The following is a 17,752-nucleotide window of genomic DNA, read 5'->3' on the forward strand; positions in this document are numbered from 1 at the left end:
CATTTTACTCGGGAGACTGAGGGGAACGCTGTGGGGTAGGACATTTGTGCTGGCACGGTGATTCCACGCAAAAATATGTGGAAAATGTGTTTTTTCAGCTAAATTTGAGGTTTGCAGGGGGTTCTGGGTAGGAAAACATTGGGGGATCTTCGCAAGTCATACCTCGCTGTACTCCCCCGGGTGTTTAGTTTTCAAAAATGTGTTGGTTTGGTAGTTACCCAAGATGGCCGCTGAGCCCGGGGCCCAAAACCCAGGTGACCGCCTTGCAAAACTAGGTTGTTTTGTGATAGGTAATTTTGATGTCTCCTCAATACGTTTTGGGCCCTTGCTTGTCGCGGGTACTTGACCCACCCACGGGAATGAGGTACCATTTTTATCGACCTGGGGCAACGCTGGGTGGTATAAAATTTGTGGATCCATGCAGATTCCAGAACTGTACCACACGTAAATTTGAGAAAAATTAGATTTTTTCAGCTAAATTTGTGGTTTGCAGGGGATTCTGGGTAGGAAACGTTGGGGGGGGGTCCATGCAAGCCATACCTTGCTGGACTCCCCCGGGTGTCTAGTTTTCAGAAATATGTGGGTTTGGCAGTCAGGCTCGGGGCCAAAATCCCAGGTGACCCCCTTTGCAAAATGTTTTGTGGTAGGTAATTTTGATGTCTCCTCAATATGTTTTGGGACATTGCCTGTCGCGGGTACTTGACCCACCCACGCGAATGAGGTACCATTTTGATCAGGAGACCTGGGGGAACTCTGGGTGGTAGAAATGTTATGGATACATGCAGATTTCTGAACTTTCCCACACAGAAGTTTGAGAAAAATTTGAGTTTTCCAGCTAAATTTGCGGTTTGCAGGGATTCTGGGTAGGAAAACGCTGGGGGGCCCATGCAAGCTATATCTCGCTGGACTCCCCTGGGTGTCTAATTGTCAGAAATGTGTGGGTTTGGTAGGTTTCCAAAGATGGCCGCCAAGCCGGGGGCCAAAAACCCAGGTGATCCCCCCTTGCAAAACCAGGTTGTTTTGTGCTAGGTAATTTTGATGTCTCCTCAATATGTTTTGGGCCCTTGCCTGTTGAGGGTACTTGACCCACCCACGTGAATGAGGTACCATTTGTATTTGGAGACCTGGGGGAACGGTGGGTGGAAGGAAATTTGTGGATCCACGCTGATTCCACAACTTACGATCAGAGAAATGTGAGGAAAATGGATTTTTTTTTTTTTTACAAAGTTTGAGGTGTGCAAGGGATTCTGGGTAACAGAACCTGGTGAGAGCCAGACAAGTCACCCCATCCTGGATTCCCCTGGGTGTCTAGTTTTCAAAAATGTATAGGTTTGCTAGGTTTCCCTTGGTGCCGGCAGACCTTGGGTTCAAAATCTACAGCTAGGCACTTTGCCAAGAAAAGGTCTGTTTTCACTATAGAAATATGGTGTGTCCATGTTGCGTTTTGGGACGTTTCCTGCTGCGGGCACTAGGCCTACCCACACAAGTGAGGTATCATTTTTATCGAAAGACTTTGAGAAATACTGCGTGGGTGGAATCTTGTAGATCCACGCAGATGCCAGAACTTTCCATCACATAAATATGAGGAAAATGTTTTTTTTTTTTTACAAAGTTTGAGGTTTGCAAGGGATTCTGGGTAACAGAACCTGATGAGAGCCAGGCACGTCACCCCATCCTGGATTCCCCTGGGTGTCTAGTTTTAAAAAATGTATAGGTTTGCTAGGTTTCCCTAGGTGCCGGCAGAGCTATGGTTCAAAATCTACAGTTAGGCCCGTTGCAAAAAAAGGGTCAGTTTTCACTGTAAAAATGTGGCGTGTCCACTTTGCGATTTGGGCCGTTTCCTGTCGCGGCCACTGGGCCTACCCACACAAGTGAGGTATCATTTTCATCGGAAGACTTTGGGGAATGCACGGTGGGTGGAAGTTTGTGGATCTAGACATATTCCAGAACTTTCCATCACAGAAATGTGAGAAAACATTGGTATTTTGGTTTACAAAGTTTGACGTTTGCAAAGGATTCTGGGTAACAGAACCGAGTCAGAGCCACACAAGTCACCACATCCTGGATTCCCCTGGGTGTCTAGTTTTCAAAAAAGTATATGATTGGTAAGTTTCCTGAGTGCCAGCTGCGCTAGGACCCAAAATCCACAGGTAGGCACATTCTGAAAAAAAGTCTGTGCCTAGTGGGTTTTCTGCCGCCCTGGGGAGGGGGGAAATCGGGGGCTATTACCCTAATATGCCCCCAAGGGAGGCAGAAAGACTGTGGCTGTTTTCTTGGGTGGGTGGGAACATTGGGATGCCCATTCTGGGCAGCCCCCACCCCTATGTATAAAAAAGCCAGCATAATCGCTGGCGCCTAGTGTGCTCTCTGCCCCCCCCCGAGGCAGATCAGGGGCTACTGCCCCATCTGCCTCCTGGGGGGGCAGAAAGACTGTGGCATCTTTTTTGACGGGGTAGGGGCATCGGCATACCCATTCTGGGCAGCCCTGACCCCTGAATTTTGAAAACAATATACCCCCGAGGGGGCGATAAGAGGCTATTGCCACCATCTGCCTCCCGGTGGGGGGAGCAGAAAGACTGTGGTAATTTTTTTGAGGGTGGGGGCATTGGCATGCCCATTCTGGGCAGCCTCCGCCCCTACATATAAAAAAATATATATATCCCTGGTGCCTAGTGGGCTTACTGCCCCCCCGGTGGGCAGATCAGGGGCTGCTGCCAACATCTGCCTCCTGGGGAGGGGGCAGAAAGACTGACTTTTTTTTTGGGGGGGTGGGGGCATTGGTACGGCCATTCTGGGCAGTCCCCAACCAGAACTTTGAGGGAATTAAATCGCTGGTGCCTAGGGGGCTTTCGGGGCAGATAAGAGGCTACTGCCCCATCTGCCTCCCGGGGGGGGGCAGAAAGACTGTAGCATTTTTTTGGGGAGGTGGGGGCATTGGCATGCCAATTCTAGGCAGCCCTCACCCCTACGTATATATTAAAAACAAAAATCCCTGGGGCCTAGTAGGCCTCCTTCCCCCCCGGGGGGCAGATCAGGGGCTATTGCCCCCATCTGCCTCCTGGGGGGCAGAAAGTCTTATTCCTTCTTTGGAAGGATAGGGTGGGGGCATTGGCATGCCCATTCTGGGCAGCCTCCACCCCTGGCCTTTAAAAAAACTCCCTGGCATTCAGGGTGCTTTCTGCCCCCCGGGGCCCACCTGCCCCCCAGGGGGGGCAGAAAGGCTGTCTGGCAAAATTGTATGGAGGGAGCAAAGCCTCCCTGGTGGCTAGTGGGTGGATCCATGCTTGGGGATTACCCTCCTGGGGAAACCCCTAAGCAGGGATCCACTAGGTAGGGGTACCATTGGAAAGGGGAGATTCTCCCCTTTCCAACGATACCTCTCCCATGTTCTTCGGTGCTCGGGGGGCTGAGATAGCCCCACAAGCACCGAAACTGTGAAACTTGTAATGATGACAGCGCACCATGTGCGCGATCGTCATTGCAATGAAAACCCTAACCATACTTTGGGAGGTTGGGGAAGCTCACCTCCCAAAGCAAAAAAAATTAAAAAGGGAAATCCCTGTGCTGTTTACAGCAGAGGGATTTTTTGAAGGTGTGCTCATGACGGAATGGTTCCATCATGAGCACACTGGAACTTGTGCTCATGACTGAACCATTCCGACTTGAGCAAGGAAGGGGTTAAAGAAACACATCTGTACGATCCCATGTATGTATACATTTTGTGTAAGCTGCCTTAAAAAAAATGGACACTTGCACAAAAAAGGATTTCAATCAAAAAGTTACCATATAGGTGTGTGTGTATAAATACATTTAGAAAAATGTCAAATAAAAAACATATGCATTACATCATTGGGATAAGTGTAATGTAGTATTACATAGAAATTGCATTAGACAAGGTGTAACCTTTACCTTATTAAGTACTTGTCAAATCAATGTCAGTCCCAAATTTGAATCATTCAACATATTCAGCCATGCTACATTTCCCCTTATCTAGTGCAAGTTCTGTATTGTGTCACATTATTAGTAATCAAGCTGAAATAAACACACCTGTAGTAACACTTCAAAAAATAAATGTAAACATATATTAGTTGGGGCAAGTGTCCATTATCATGATGTATGCCTGCACCTAAATTCTAGGGACCATCGCATACTATTTTAACCAGTGTATGCACTTAAAGTAGACATTTCAAAAATATGTTGTATTTCCTGCCATGATGGTAAATAAAAACACGTACCTCACATTTTAGTCAGAAACAATTGTAGGAATCAAAAGATTGGAAAGGAAAATGAATGCCAGGACAAACTTGGTGAAAAGAAAATTAGAGATTTATTCAAACCATAAGATACATCTCTCAAAATAAATCTGAACCAAATGGCAGTCCATGGCAATATAAAAAAGTCATGAGCACTGTTAAGCTGTGGCACTAAGCTTGCCTCCTAAATCACTGCCAAGGGGAACCTCCTCAGGTAGGGGTATCTAGTGGGCACATAGCACGCACCTCTATGATCTTACTTGGGAGGGGGTGGTTTGGGTTTTGGGAGGGGTGGTCTTGGGTTTGGAAGGGGTGGTTTTGGCTTTGGAAGTGGAGGTCTTGGGTATGGTTTGGGTTTCAGAAGGGATGGCTTTGTGTTTGGGAGGGGTGGGTTGAGGTTTAGAAGGGGTCAAGACAAAGGCAAAAAGTACATCTTCACGGGAAAAACGGGTTGGATGGTCATCAGGGAGTTGGGTTTGGGAGGGAGTGGCAGTGGGTGATGTGTATGTATCTGTTGGGGTTGCAGGTGCTTGTGGGCTAGGTATATGTGGTGTACCTGGGGGGGTTTCTTCCTAGGTGTATGTTGTTTGGATGAGCGTGGATGTTTGTGTTTTGTGGGTGTGGTTACTAATGTATGTTTGTGTGTGTGTGGATAGGTGTGCTGTTGAGGTTCTGACTGTGGTTGTGATGTGGTGCATGTGAATGTGTGTGATGTATGTGGGTGTTGTGGTGGGTGTGGTGTTTGAAGGTGTGCTAGTAGTGGTGATGGTGCATGTATGTGTGGGGGTGGAGTCTGGTTGTGCTGGGGTGGTTGTTGTGGTGATGTCTGTGTGTGTGCTGGTGGTGGTGGTTGTGTGGAGATGGTGGATGGTGGTGGAGAGGTGGCGCGTGTTGGTTTGGTGGTGGGTGTGGTGTCAGTATGTTGCTTGGGAGTTTGCCTGTGTTTTTTGGTGTGTTTGTGTGGGTGTGCTGCTTGTGTGTGTTGTAGGGGCTGCATGCAAAGGAGTGAGTGTGCTTGGGACAGGGCTGGGACTAGGTGTAGTGTCTGTGCTGATGGTGGTGTATGTGGATGTGCAAGTAGTGGTGGTGGTGCAACTGGGTGTGGTGGTGGGGGTGGAGTCTGGGTGTGCTACGGTGGTGGTTGTGATGGTGGGGTGGTGTCTGTGGGTGTGCTGGTGGTGGTGTGGGTGTGGTGGATGTTGCTGTGGTGGGTGTTGATGTGGTGGTGGGTGTGGTGCCTGCATGTTGTTTGCCTGTGTTTTTCGCTTGTTTGTTTTTAGGTGCGTGTTGGAGTGGGTGTGTGCAAAGTAGTGAGTGTGCTTGGGACAGGGCTGGGAATAGGGAACTGGAATGGGAAAGGTGCCTGACTTGGGGCACAAGGTTGGGCCGGTTGAGAGGCTGCGGTCAGTGACGAGGCTAGGCCTGGTAATGCTCTCTGCAGGCCATACACAGCACTTTGAATGTCTTCCAGGTAAGCTACCATTTGTTGCATGAGGCAACTATGCCCCCAGATGGCATGCAGGAGTGCAGTCGGGCCTACAGAGATATTCTGTAGGAGGTCAATAGCCTTTTCACTCAGCGCAGCTGGGGGACAGTGGTAGGGGTTGAAGTACCTGTAACAAAGGAGACGCCACCCCTACTAGGGAAGCGTTTTTGGCAATCTGAAGGGGGAGCAAGAGGTAGGGTGGAGATGGTTCTCTGGTTGGTGGGCAAGGTTGTAGTTGGTCGAGTTCCTGTAGGTCCACCACCACTAGGGAGTGCTCGCTTGTGGAAGCTTCCGAAGATGATGTAATATAGCTGGCGACCTTCGTTGCACTCTCCTCACCCTCCGTGCCTCTGGGTCCCTTGGTGTCAGTGGTCTCGGCACCCGAACCACAGTGGCTATCTGCTTCTCGGCCGATGTAGCCAATATCTCCTCCACCTGCTTCTGATGATGCTGAAATGACATATACAATAGTGGCCTTCCATATCTCTTTTTCTGATGGGCGTTGATCTGTATGGATACCAAAGATAAAAGAAAAAATAATTGTTTTGTAACTTGCTGTTTGTCTGCATTCATATAACACCATTTTACTTTATCTATCACAAGTGTTAGTAAAGAGTAACTACACAATATATTGATGTCTTTCATTTTGCCAAAATATGACAAAAAATAATACTTTTGTTGTAACCTGTTGACTACCCTTTTCCATGTTGTTAGACCTGGCATCCGAGGCCTGCTCTTTGTGAGGTCACCAACGCCCTGCATTTCTAAAGGTACTGTTTGCGGGCCTTCCTGACACTGTAGCTGGCCACCTTCGTTGCACTCTCCTCATCCTCTGTGCCTCTGGGTCCCTCGGTGTCAGTGGTCTCGGCAGCCGAACCACAGTGGCTATCTGCTTCCCGGCTGATGTAGCCAATATCTCCTCCACCTGCTCCTGATGATGCTGAAATGGCATGTATAATAGTTTTACTGTATCTGTGTAACTAGAACTGATCAGAAACTTTGATCACAAAACATTTCACAAGTTTGCATATTTCCCCTGCTTCAAGGCTCTCAAACTTTGGCTCTACATTAGCATAAGCTCATGCACGTAGGCAACATTTTCAGAAACCATTTGGTCACAGTTTTGTAATTCCCTATGATAGCTCCGATATAATGTATGTTCTTGTTTTTTATACATTTCTTTTCTCTGTAGGAACTGTTTAACACCACTGAATGGTTGCACTTTGTTGTTTAGAATAGTGAATTTATGTCACCAAAAGGATATAATCCAAAATTACCTTTGTACAATTTACAAGGCTCACAAATCTGAATTATTTTAATTCACAGTAAGTAAATAATGAATCAATGTGTGTCTACAAATAGTGCAATGTTGTACCAATATTCATGCAAACTGAAAGGCAGTTTTCTTTGTGCATTTCACAATTGTAACTTACTTCAAGTAACTAATGATTTTGAATTAAAAATATATTATATGGATTATGTACAGAAGTAGCTTATCAATGTATCAGTACTATGTAGATACCTATGGTGTTGAAGACATTAAGAAAAATATATTGTGGTGGATTGACAAATGACTTCTATAGCATAGTAAATACATAGGCCTTGATACATTTCTAATCCATTTCAGCACAAAGCAAAAAAAAAAAATCACACGTGATTCCTAAATATCTCTAGTTATTTGAAGTTTGCTTTATCATTGTGAAATTGTTTTATAATAAATGCTGGCTTTCATTTAGGCAAACATTTTTACAAAATCACAGAAAATATTACATGCACTGATTCATATACAATTTTTCATCAAAGATTCAAATGCAATTTTCAGTATGCTACAGATTACACCTCAATGCATTTCCACATTTTTCAAAAGAGTCATGATTTGTGCCTGATATTGAGTTTTCCAGATGGTAGTAAACGCCAAAATAAATGTGATGGAACATTCGATATGCAAAAGTCCCTTTAAGCATCCCAATTTTCTCCATCATTGATGTATCATCTGGACCTAAAAAAGGACATTGTAAAATGGTTTTGGGTATGTAGTACTCTGTCACCAATGTGCACACATTCCTGTCTGTGTCTTACCAAAAATTGTATGCCTACCACAATTATTTTTCAAAAAACAGATTGGCTTACATGCGCATTTATGAAGGAGTAAGACATTATACAAATCTGTCACTTTTAACATGAATGAAATAGTAATTTTGATTTACAACACATTTTTTATATGTTTTGAATTAAAATGAAGCAATTTTAATCTGGTGTTACTAGTTATTTTGGCTCACATGCTCACTCTTGTTTATGTATAAAACCAACTTACTAATGTGACGCTTGGAACATCCACTGTATCATAAAAGCATTTTATGCTATGTCACCTGTAATAGGGCTAACGTTACATCATTAAATAGTAAAGGAGCATCACACCTGGCACAATAAAGACTAGTGGCCTGTTTGGTACAGCTATCCCTTATAACATCAACTTGCCTGATGTTTGATTGTTGTTTAGGCAGGCATGGGTCTGCTCAAACCAGTCTTTGGTATTGAACACAAATCAGGTGGGATCTTTTCCCAAACTTACCAGTTCAAGAACTGTTCTGCATTGGACATGTGTCAACCTTAATGTTGATGGCAAAATTAGTTGCTGGAACAAAAATTAGTTGTTTAACATGTTAAACTCACACAAGAACTTACCCCCTTGATGCTGCTGTTGGGGTCTCAACTGCCCATCAAGGTCCGGATAGGCCACCGCAAGTAAGCCGGTCATTAGGAGGGTCATGGTGCGACTCACGCTCTTCCCACATTGAAAGGACTTGCTGAGCTGGACTTCGGATGACTTCTTGGTCCAGCTTTGTAGGTCCCCCCCCCACTTATGATACTGAATGCTGCCCTGATTGTAGACCCCCAGGGTAGGTGTTACAAGCATGTTCTACTGTAATGTACACACTAGCTTGACATCTGTTGCGCTCGTGTCTCATTAGTACAAGGCAGCCATGTGGTAACTAAGGAGCACAAATCTTAAACGATGCACGCTCGCTCCACGGCCCCAGTGTGTGTATTTAAAACAAAGCATGGGATGGACAGTTGTGGAGGTATATATACATGTGAGGGGGACCGTTCTAATTATTCATTGTATGCTGGGACATGTGACTTGAGATGGAAAAAATGGAGGGGCAGATTTACAAGCCCCTTGCGACACTTTTACGCCGCCGTTGCATCACTTTTGTGATGCAGCGGCGGTATAAACCATGCGCCACGTTGTGACTTATTTACAACGTGACGCATCTAGGCAGATGCGTCACATTGTAAGGCCCTGCGCCACATGAAACCTGCATCAGGTTTCATGTGGGCGTTGTGTCGCAGGGTGGGCGTTCCCTCGCAGGGAAGCCCCGTAAAACTGATGCAGTGAAATCTACAAGATTTCACTGAGTCAATTTTACGACGCTGCTGCGTCAAATCCTTATGCCTGCTTGAAGCAGGCATAAGGAGTGCTGCACCACGTTAAGTATGGGCGGCCCCTGTGCATTGCAGGAGTTGCGTCGCGCTTGCGACACTCCAGCAATGCGCCACCCGTACGCCACAAGATGCGTCACGCATCTTCCCCCTCCATGCACCATGGTACGCCGCATTGTAAATGCAACGCATCCGTGGTGGCGCAAGGGGGAAATTACGTGACGCATCTGTTCTGGCGCATCCCTGCCGATTTGCAGAGATGCGCCAGAAGTTGTAAATCTGCCCCGAAGTTTCCAAGACAACACTATCTGTCTCCTGGTTACACTTCTGGTGCACCGTGGTGGTCTTTCTTACAGAACTAACTCTAGAACTTACCCCTTTGATGCTTATGATGGGCTCTCAACCTCCCATCAATGTCCGGATAGGCCACCACAAATATGCGGGCCATAAGTGGGGGTCAGGGTGCGGCGCATGCGCTTCCCACGTCGGGAGGACTTGCCAAGTTAAACTTCTGATGACATTTTGGTCCGGCGTTGTAGGTCCTCCCACCTCTTACGATGGTGAACACTGCGCAGCTGGTAAACCTTCTTGGTCCGCACCTTCCTAGCGATGGCCTCCCATATCTCTTTTTCTGATGGGCGTTGATTTGTATGGATACCAAAAATAAAGGAAAAAATAAAAAAATGTTTTGTAACTTGCTGTTTGTCTGCATTCATGTAACACCATTTTACTATATCTATCACAAGTGTTAGTCAAGAGTAACTACACAATATATTGATGTCTTTCATTTTGCCAAAATATGACAAAAAATAATACTTTTGTTGTAACCTGTTGACTACCCTTTTCCTTGTTGTTTGGCCTGCCATCCGAGACCGGCTGTTTGTGGCTCATTGTGAGGCCACCGACGCCCTGCATTATTAAAGGTACTGTTTGCGGGCCTTCCTGACACTGTAGCTGGCCCACGACGCCACGGTCAGCTAGAACGGTTTGGATTTGATTTGTTTTGCACGACGCCGTAAAATCCCTGGGCGTAGCTATTCATTTCAAGGAATTGTATTGTGAGTCTTTTATTTGCTTATTGATATTTCTAAGAACTGTGAGGTTGATTTTTTTAATCATTTTTGGTCTTGTTCGCACAGATAAAGTATTTTGACTTTTTTCTTAAGCTGGTGTGGTGTCCTTTTGAGGGTTTTCACTGTATTACTGTCTGTTATGTGCAAATGCTTTAAACACTGTCTCTGAGATAAGCTCGTGCCAAGCTACCAAGGGGTTGAGCAGGGATTATTTTAGAAGTGTAAACCACTTATTTCCACATTTCACATGAAATACATACATATACATATATATCTCAAACTACACACCAAATAAAATGTAGGCCTTAAAACCCACACCAAATACCAATGTTGTTGTTTTCTCTACTCATCAAGTTTAAAAAAAAAATCACATAATCGTTTATTTATTTAATGTGAAAAATAAATGACACTTCACTTCAATCACTAAACTTCACTCGGGAACTCAAAGGGACACTGTAGATTGTGTATTTAAAAAAAACTTAAACACATTTACAAATAGATTTTAAACATGTACCTATTCCTCTGGTGAGCCACAGAGCTGGCTGTACAAGGAAATAATCTAAGTTGCTAGCAACTCCAGCTCCTTTGCTGAGAAGGCTGGGGCCCTATCATTTGGTCTTCCTGGCATCGTGACTCCCAGAGGTCAGAAACAGCAGCAAAAGTTGAGAAGGTCTTGTTGGCTGCATTGTTAGGAGACAAGTGAGCTTTTTCTAAAACGCTGTACATGTACACAAAGAACACGGTTGTCAGCGGCAACGGACAAATCCATTGGCTGTCATATGTTGCTTTCACACACGTTAGCCTATGGTTGGGTCCGTCGTGGAGTTTCACACACACTAAGTGGTCAAGTTCTGCTGCGGTTGACTAATTCTAAATGTCCTGACGGCGAGGTCATGGGTCCGCTATTTTAGATGATCAAATAGTGTGTTTGTGAATGTTTAATGCATCACTACCACTAGAAATTGTGGCTACTTTGTTTACACATACAAAATGCTCATTAATTTAAAAAACATTTGTATGCAGTGCATTACTATCGTTTAATGCGATAGTTGCACAATGTTGTTTACATTTCCGGGAACAGTATTTTGTTTGGAAAATATATATTTTTTAAATAATGTGTAAATACATTTAAAATGTATTATGTACACATTATTTAGTAGACATGTAAAAAATAATTGTTAAAACTATATACCAGTTTTACATGTTTTGTTAAACTATGTTAAGAAACCATATATATTTTTTGCAAAACATGACATTTGTATCATTTATCTAAAAAATAAAATGATATTTTAAAATGTTGTACATTTCTGTATGAAGATATATGAACCCAGGCAGAGTGAGGAGAAAACAACCTCAGGTTTTCCAACCATTTCCAGACCTTTTCACCATGGAAGAACGGGATATTATCCAAACATTCAGATTGAATAGGCAAACTAAACTGGATTTATGTCATCAGCTTGAGCTAGATCCTCTGCCTCGCAATAGAAATTCTACATCTATTACACCAGTTGTCAAACTCATGACAGTACTTCATTTTGTAGCCACGGGATCATTCCAATACACTGTAGCAATATCTGGTGGAATGTCACAACCAACTTTCAGTGGTCTGCTATAAGAAGTTCTTTCTTTAGTGATGAGACACATCAACAGCTTCATCCAGTTTCTCCAACATAAAGATTTGGCCAATGTGAAGGGCGATTCTTATGGTTTGGGTCACCTACCACATGTGGATGGGGCAATTTATCGCACACATATTGTCTTAGTGCCGCCATGTGCCAGGGAATAAAGTCTGCCGGAATCAGAAGAACTTCCATTCAATCAATGTGCAAGTTGTCTGCTTACCTGATTTGTAGATCACAAGTGTCTGTGCACGTTTCCCTGGATCAACCCATGATTCCTTTGTACTACAGAACAGCAGCATATCCTTGCAAATGTCACAACTAGGACCCGAGAGGGCCTGGCTTGTTGGTAAGTACAATCTTACATAACATTGCTTGGGTAATTTCAAGGTGAACATTATGAAATTGTGTTACATTTTTGGCTCTTTTCTTTTTTTCTATTAAGGAGACTCCACTTATTCTAACTGACCATGTTGTCGGCACCGCTGAGGAATCCAATAACGCCAGCAGAAGTCTTCTTTAATGAGGCCTATGGAAGAACACCGAGGTCAGTGAAGCGAGCTTTGGGCTCCTGGAGGCCAGATTTCGCTGCCTGTACAAGACTGGTGGTGTCCTCCTCTACTCACCCGATAAGGTGTGCCAAATCACCATGGCCTGCTGTATGTTGCACAACATAGCCCTGTGACGGAACATCCCACACATCGCAGAGAATGGAGACCATGAAGAGCCACCAGATGAGGATGTTGAAATGCCAACTGTCAGGGCTGGTCCTAGGACTTCTGGGGCCCTAGGTGAAAGGGAATATGTGAGGCCCCTCTAATTTGCATGTAACATTACAAGAATTGACATCATAGAAAACCGACATCACAAGACTATTGATCTTCTTTGTCATTGCTGAAGAGACATAGCTGGGATTTTCTCAAGAACGTGTGATAACTACCGCAAAAGTAGCCAAACGCAACTCTTCCCATCGCAGTCAATCTCGGGAAAATAACGCAGTGTTAACGTGGTATTCTCAAGCTGGCGGTACCATGCAATAGGCTCACGATAACGCGTCAAATGTCTGTGATAAAGTCAACGCAACGCTGCAAAAATGCTAAACACGAACACAAAAAAAGTTGCGATGAGGCCAATTGTGATACAAAAATCAGCGAAAATTAGCGACAGGCCTGCAATTCCCACGCGTCATGCGTGAAAATGCACTATAAAGGCAACAAAAGGGTGTGGCTGAAGGCATCAAGATGGCGGCCGCACTTTGAGAGTGCTCTGGAACCCCTCCGTCTTCCGCCTTCTATCTGCCACCGTCTGATGCCATCCACTTTCGTTTTTTAGCTGCAGGGACCCTTGTGCCTCACCTGCTTGCTCCCGGAGGGCCTGCGCCCAGGATCGAAGCCTTCGGCAGCCGGTTCTGTGCCCCCGGCCGGCCACTGCAACTTCAAAATGGCAGCCCGCCGGGAAGTCCCGCTCCGGCGCTGCAGAGCTTGGACGCCGCTGACTCTTTCGCGGCAGGGCTCGTCTGGTGGTCGGGGCAGTGGAGTTGGCGAACGCGCGCCCGGGGGGAGATCCGTCCCTGAGCCTTCATCGTTGCGGCTGAAATCTGCGGGGAGCGGCTGTCCCTACGCTGTGGTGCGGAGGCGTGTTCCTGACTGGGCCCGCCGGCCTGGGGGCGGTGAGTGCGGTGCCGGGGGCGTGTGGGGGCTCGGCTGCCAGTGTCGGGCAGCGGTGACCAGGGAGGCTGACCTGTGGCGGGGATGCGCTTAGGACCTACGGGCCCTGCGGGTCTCCCGAGTGATGCTGGGTGCTCATATCCATTCCCTGAGCGGCGAGGCCTGCACTGCTGGGCCAAGGCGGACTTGGCTGGTGTTGTCGCTGTTGCCCAGGGGCCTGGAGAGGGGTCGCTCGGGCGGCCCTGCCTTGACCAGGAAGTGGCCGACGGGGGGAGAACGTCTGGCCAGGACTGTGATTGGGGGGTTCGGACGGCCGGGGCGGCGGCCTGCCTCCCTTGACTCTTTGGTGCCCTTCCTCCCCCCTTAGCCCAGACTTGCTTAATTATCAGCGGGGGCCTGTAGCTAGAGACTACTTCGGGTGCTGGCCCGTCGCCGCGGCCTGGGGGCCACGCTCACAGCTCTCCCCGGTGTGGCCCGAGGACTCCGGGCCTGCGGCGGTCGTGTGACCTGTGGGGCGGTGGTGCATGAGTTGGCCTTCGCCACTGGTCCCTTGGCCGGTGCTTGCGGAGCCTCCCCCCTTCCGCGGGTGGGGTCAGGAAGCCTGGAGGTGTGATGTTTCGGCTACCAACACGGGTAGCGGAGGGCGGGCCCCGGGTCCGGCCGGGGGCATGTTCTGGCTCTCGGGGGCACTGGCGGCTGCGGAGACGAGTCGCGGGCCGCTGCTTGCGCTGTGGAGGGTCCTGGTGAGTGGGGTTTGAGGATCGGCCACTACGTCGGGTGGCAGGGCGGAGGGGTGCCTGGTGCCGCCGCCCCCCTCCTCTCCCTCCGTTATCGCCACCATTCCCCCTACAGTCTGAGACCAGATCCTTCCGTCCTCCACCAGGGCCGGCGGTCAGCTAGCTCCTTTGCCAACACTGGTTGCGATCACCTGGATCGCCCGAGCCCGCTTCCCCGTGCTGTGGGACGTCCTGTGGGCACGCCGGCGCTCCTGGGGTTCTCGGATCCTCAGGAACTGGGGTTGGGGGTGTTCCCCTGGCCCTAGGCCGGTGGAGGCCTCCGCAGAGGGACGTTGGGGTGGAACTCGGCCACCGTATCGGGTGGCGGTGGGACGACGCCTTCTCCCCCCCGTTGGTGGACTTGCGGGCCTCGCTTCCCACTGCACCGCGCTCCCAGTCGGGAGGTGCGTCCTTGGATTGGTCGGTAGGAGTTTGAGGATCCCCCTTCACACCTGATCCCGGGCCTCTGCCCCTCTTGGGTCGCCTGTCCGTTCCTGCCCCCTGGGGGTGAGTCTGCTCCGCTTGGACGGGGGGACCGGTCTCGGCCATTGCTGCTGCAGTGGTCATCTGAAGGGGTGGCCATTTTCTGCTGGAACGTCTATCGCAACGCTTGAGTCGTCGAGCTGGGTCTGCCGCCCCGGGGCTTGGTGGGGGATCTTGGGCGCCCGGACCTGAGTATCGACGGTCCAGGTGTCGACGGCTCCCCCTCCTCCTCTGCGGACTGGTTGCCCGCCAGGCCTGAGTCAATAGGATCCGGCCCTGGTGGCCATGGGCAAGAGTCGCACCCAGCAGGCTTCGGCCCCCCCAAACCCAAACGAAAATGGACCGATTCACCTCGTCGGACAGGGACCCTGGCGGTGTGGCACCCAGCGATTCGGGTGCCCCCGGGAGCGACCTCACCGCCATCCTGCAGGCGACAGGCGCATCGCAAACCTCTGTTGAAAATAAGATCGGGGAAGTACGGGTCGACATGGCTCTCCTTCGTCAGGATCTGTGCAACGCGACGGCTCATGTCTCGGAGGCGGAGGCACGTCTCTCTACAGCGGAGGACAACATCGGCCAACTTAAGACTCAGGTGGCACGCCTTCAGACACAGACCTCGGAGCTCCATCCCCGGGCTGAGGATGCCGAAAACAGGTCACGACGCAACAACCTCCGCCTTGTGGGCTTTCCTGAGGGAGTGGAACAGGGTCGAGTGGACACATTTGTCGAAACCTGGGTGCGCTCATTGAAGCCTAAGGACTCCCTTTCGCCCTGGTTTGCCATCGAGCGGGCCCATCGCTCACAGGCCCCCGCCTGGAGCCCCTGCCCGTCCCATAATCTTTAGGGTCCTCAACTTCCGCGACAGAGACGCTATTCTAGGGGCGGCCAGAGCACGGGGCCCATTGCAGTTTCAAAACACCCGAATCATGGTCTTCCCGGATTACACCAGGGAGGTGCCGGCTCAGAGGCGAACCTATGATGAGGTAAAACAGAAACTCCGGAGCATGGGTCTGTGCTATGGCTTTCTCTTCCCGGCCCGGCTCAAGGTCCTCTTTCAAAACCAAACGATCTTCTTTGATACCCCTCAGGCGGCCTGGACCTGGCTCATGGAAGAGCGGCCTCTCCTGGCTCGGTCGTCCTCCCCCCCCATGCATCGGGCCCCTTCACGGCCGCTCCCCACTGCGCCTAAGCCTCAGAGACGCCGGACCAGGTCCCGTAAGAAACACGATCATCGAGGGGGGACATCCTCATCGCCGGGTGTGTCGTCCGGGCACCCCTGTTCCCGGGTTTCGACTCGGGGCCCCGGTTACCCCGGCCCGCCTACCCCTCTGCCAGTCTTGAGCGGTAGGCCGGGTTTCACGGAGGCTTTACGTCCAGCGGTATCTGACTCCGACCTCTCCAGGAGCCCGGCGCTCCACGGATCCGGTGACGATGAAGCAGCATGACAGGCACTGGCATCAAACACTTCCTAAATTGTCTCTTAAACTCTGGTGCATGACCGCTCTTTCAACCTCTCAGGCAGAGGCAATATGGTCTTGAGATTGCTGCCGGTGTTGCCACCAGTTCTCTGACTTGGTCTCTGGCAGCTATCGTTGCTCCTTCTTCCCCTTGTACCGGTGAGGGGGGGGGTGCTCTGATCCTGGGGCTCACATACGACGAACATCTTACTTCTTCCACTCCCGGGACTTTCTTGCAACTCCTACTGTAGGTAGTCGTGGGTGTACTGGCAACGGATGGTGTATCTGTATCCGTACATAAGGAGGGGGGTCCATATCCACCATGCTCTACTTTCGCTAACCGTTTTAGCTTAGCCGGTTTGCAAGGTTGTTGTTTTGCACTGTTTTTCTTTCCAGGGCGACAGATGCTTCACATTCAGAAGTGTAGGGTGGGGGAGTTGGGGGGATTGGGAGGGGGGGACCGTTGTCTTCCGAATGTTTGTTGTTTTTAGCTGCCCACAGGCCGCTGGTCCTTGTTTTCATCGGTAGACACCCACGCACAACTGCCTTCGCCGACGACAGGAGACCCACCAGCCCCTGCGCCAAGGCCTCAGACACAGATTCTAGTCTCCTTTGGGTCCTGGGGGTGCCCGCACAACCTTTTTCCCTCCCACACACTATTCAGCATGATGGCGCCTACTCTACATAGGACCCTACACATCCTCTCCTGGAATGTTAACGGTCTAGTGGACCGGATCAAACGTACTGCGGTTCTTCGCAGCACCCAGCGGCACGCCTCTGACATCCTGCTCCTGCAAGAAACGCACCTCCTGGGCTCCCGATGTAACTTCCTCGCCAGATACGGGTTCGATAGGGTTTGGCACTCTGGTTTCACCCGGGGCTCCAGGGGTGTGGCCATACTGCTCCGGAAGGGACTTCCCTTCATCTTGCCGCAGGCCGTAACTGATTCGCAGGGCCGGTATGTGGCCCTGATGGGCAGGATTGAGGGGCATCCCCTTTATCTTTTGTGTATCTACATTCCTCCCGCCAGCCTGGTCTCTACCCTTAGTCAGTTAACTTCGTTTTTCGCTTCCCTTCCGGAGGGTCTGACGGTGGTTGGGGGGGATTTTAATGCGGTCCTACAGCCCTCGCGTGACACGACAGACGCCCCATCGGTTTCCCGTTTGTCTTCTGCAAAGCGACTATCTGACTCGTCCTCCGCCCTGGGCCTCTGTGACGCCTGGAGAGTGTGGAACCCCCGTAAGGAACAGTACACGCACACCTCAGCAGCCCACCACACGCACTCTCGTATCGACCTGCTTCTATTACCTGCCATAGACTGTCAGTTGCTGTCCGTGGCTGCGATCGAGGGCCATCTCGGATCACTCCCCCGTCTCCCTCTGTCTCAGTACCCCCTTTAATGGCACTCGCACGGTATGGCGGATGAATGCCTGGTTCCTGCAGGATGCGAACTTTGTTGAATCCCTCGGGCAGGAATTGAAACATTACTTCTCA

The 17,752-nt window shown here is 49.3% G+C and overlaps 1 pseudogene; it reads right to left on the reverse strand.

Annotated features, from left to right (window-relative positions):
* Window positions 1-2,343: 2,343 nt before the first annotated feature.
* LOC146860770 (small nucleolar RNA SNORA17) lies at window positions 2,344-2,426 on the reverse strand (annotated as a pseudogene).
* Window positions 2,427-17,752: the final 15,326 nt, after the last annotated feature.

The sequence above is a fragment of the Triturus cristatus genome, chromosome 3_1 (genome assembly GCF_964204655.1).
Source record: "Triturus cristatus chromosome 3_1, aTriCri1.1, whole genome shotgun sequence".
Lineage (NCBI taxonomy): Eukaryota > Metazoa > Chordata > Amphibia > Caudata > Salamandridae > Triturus > Triturus cristatus.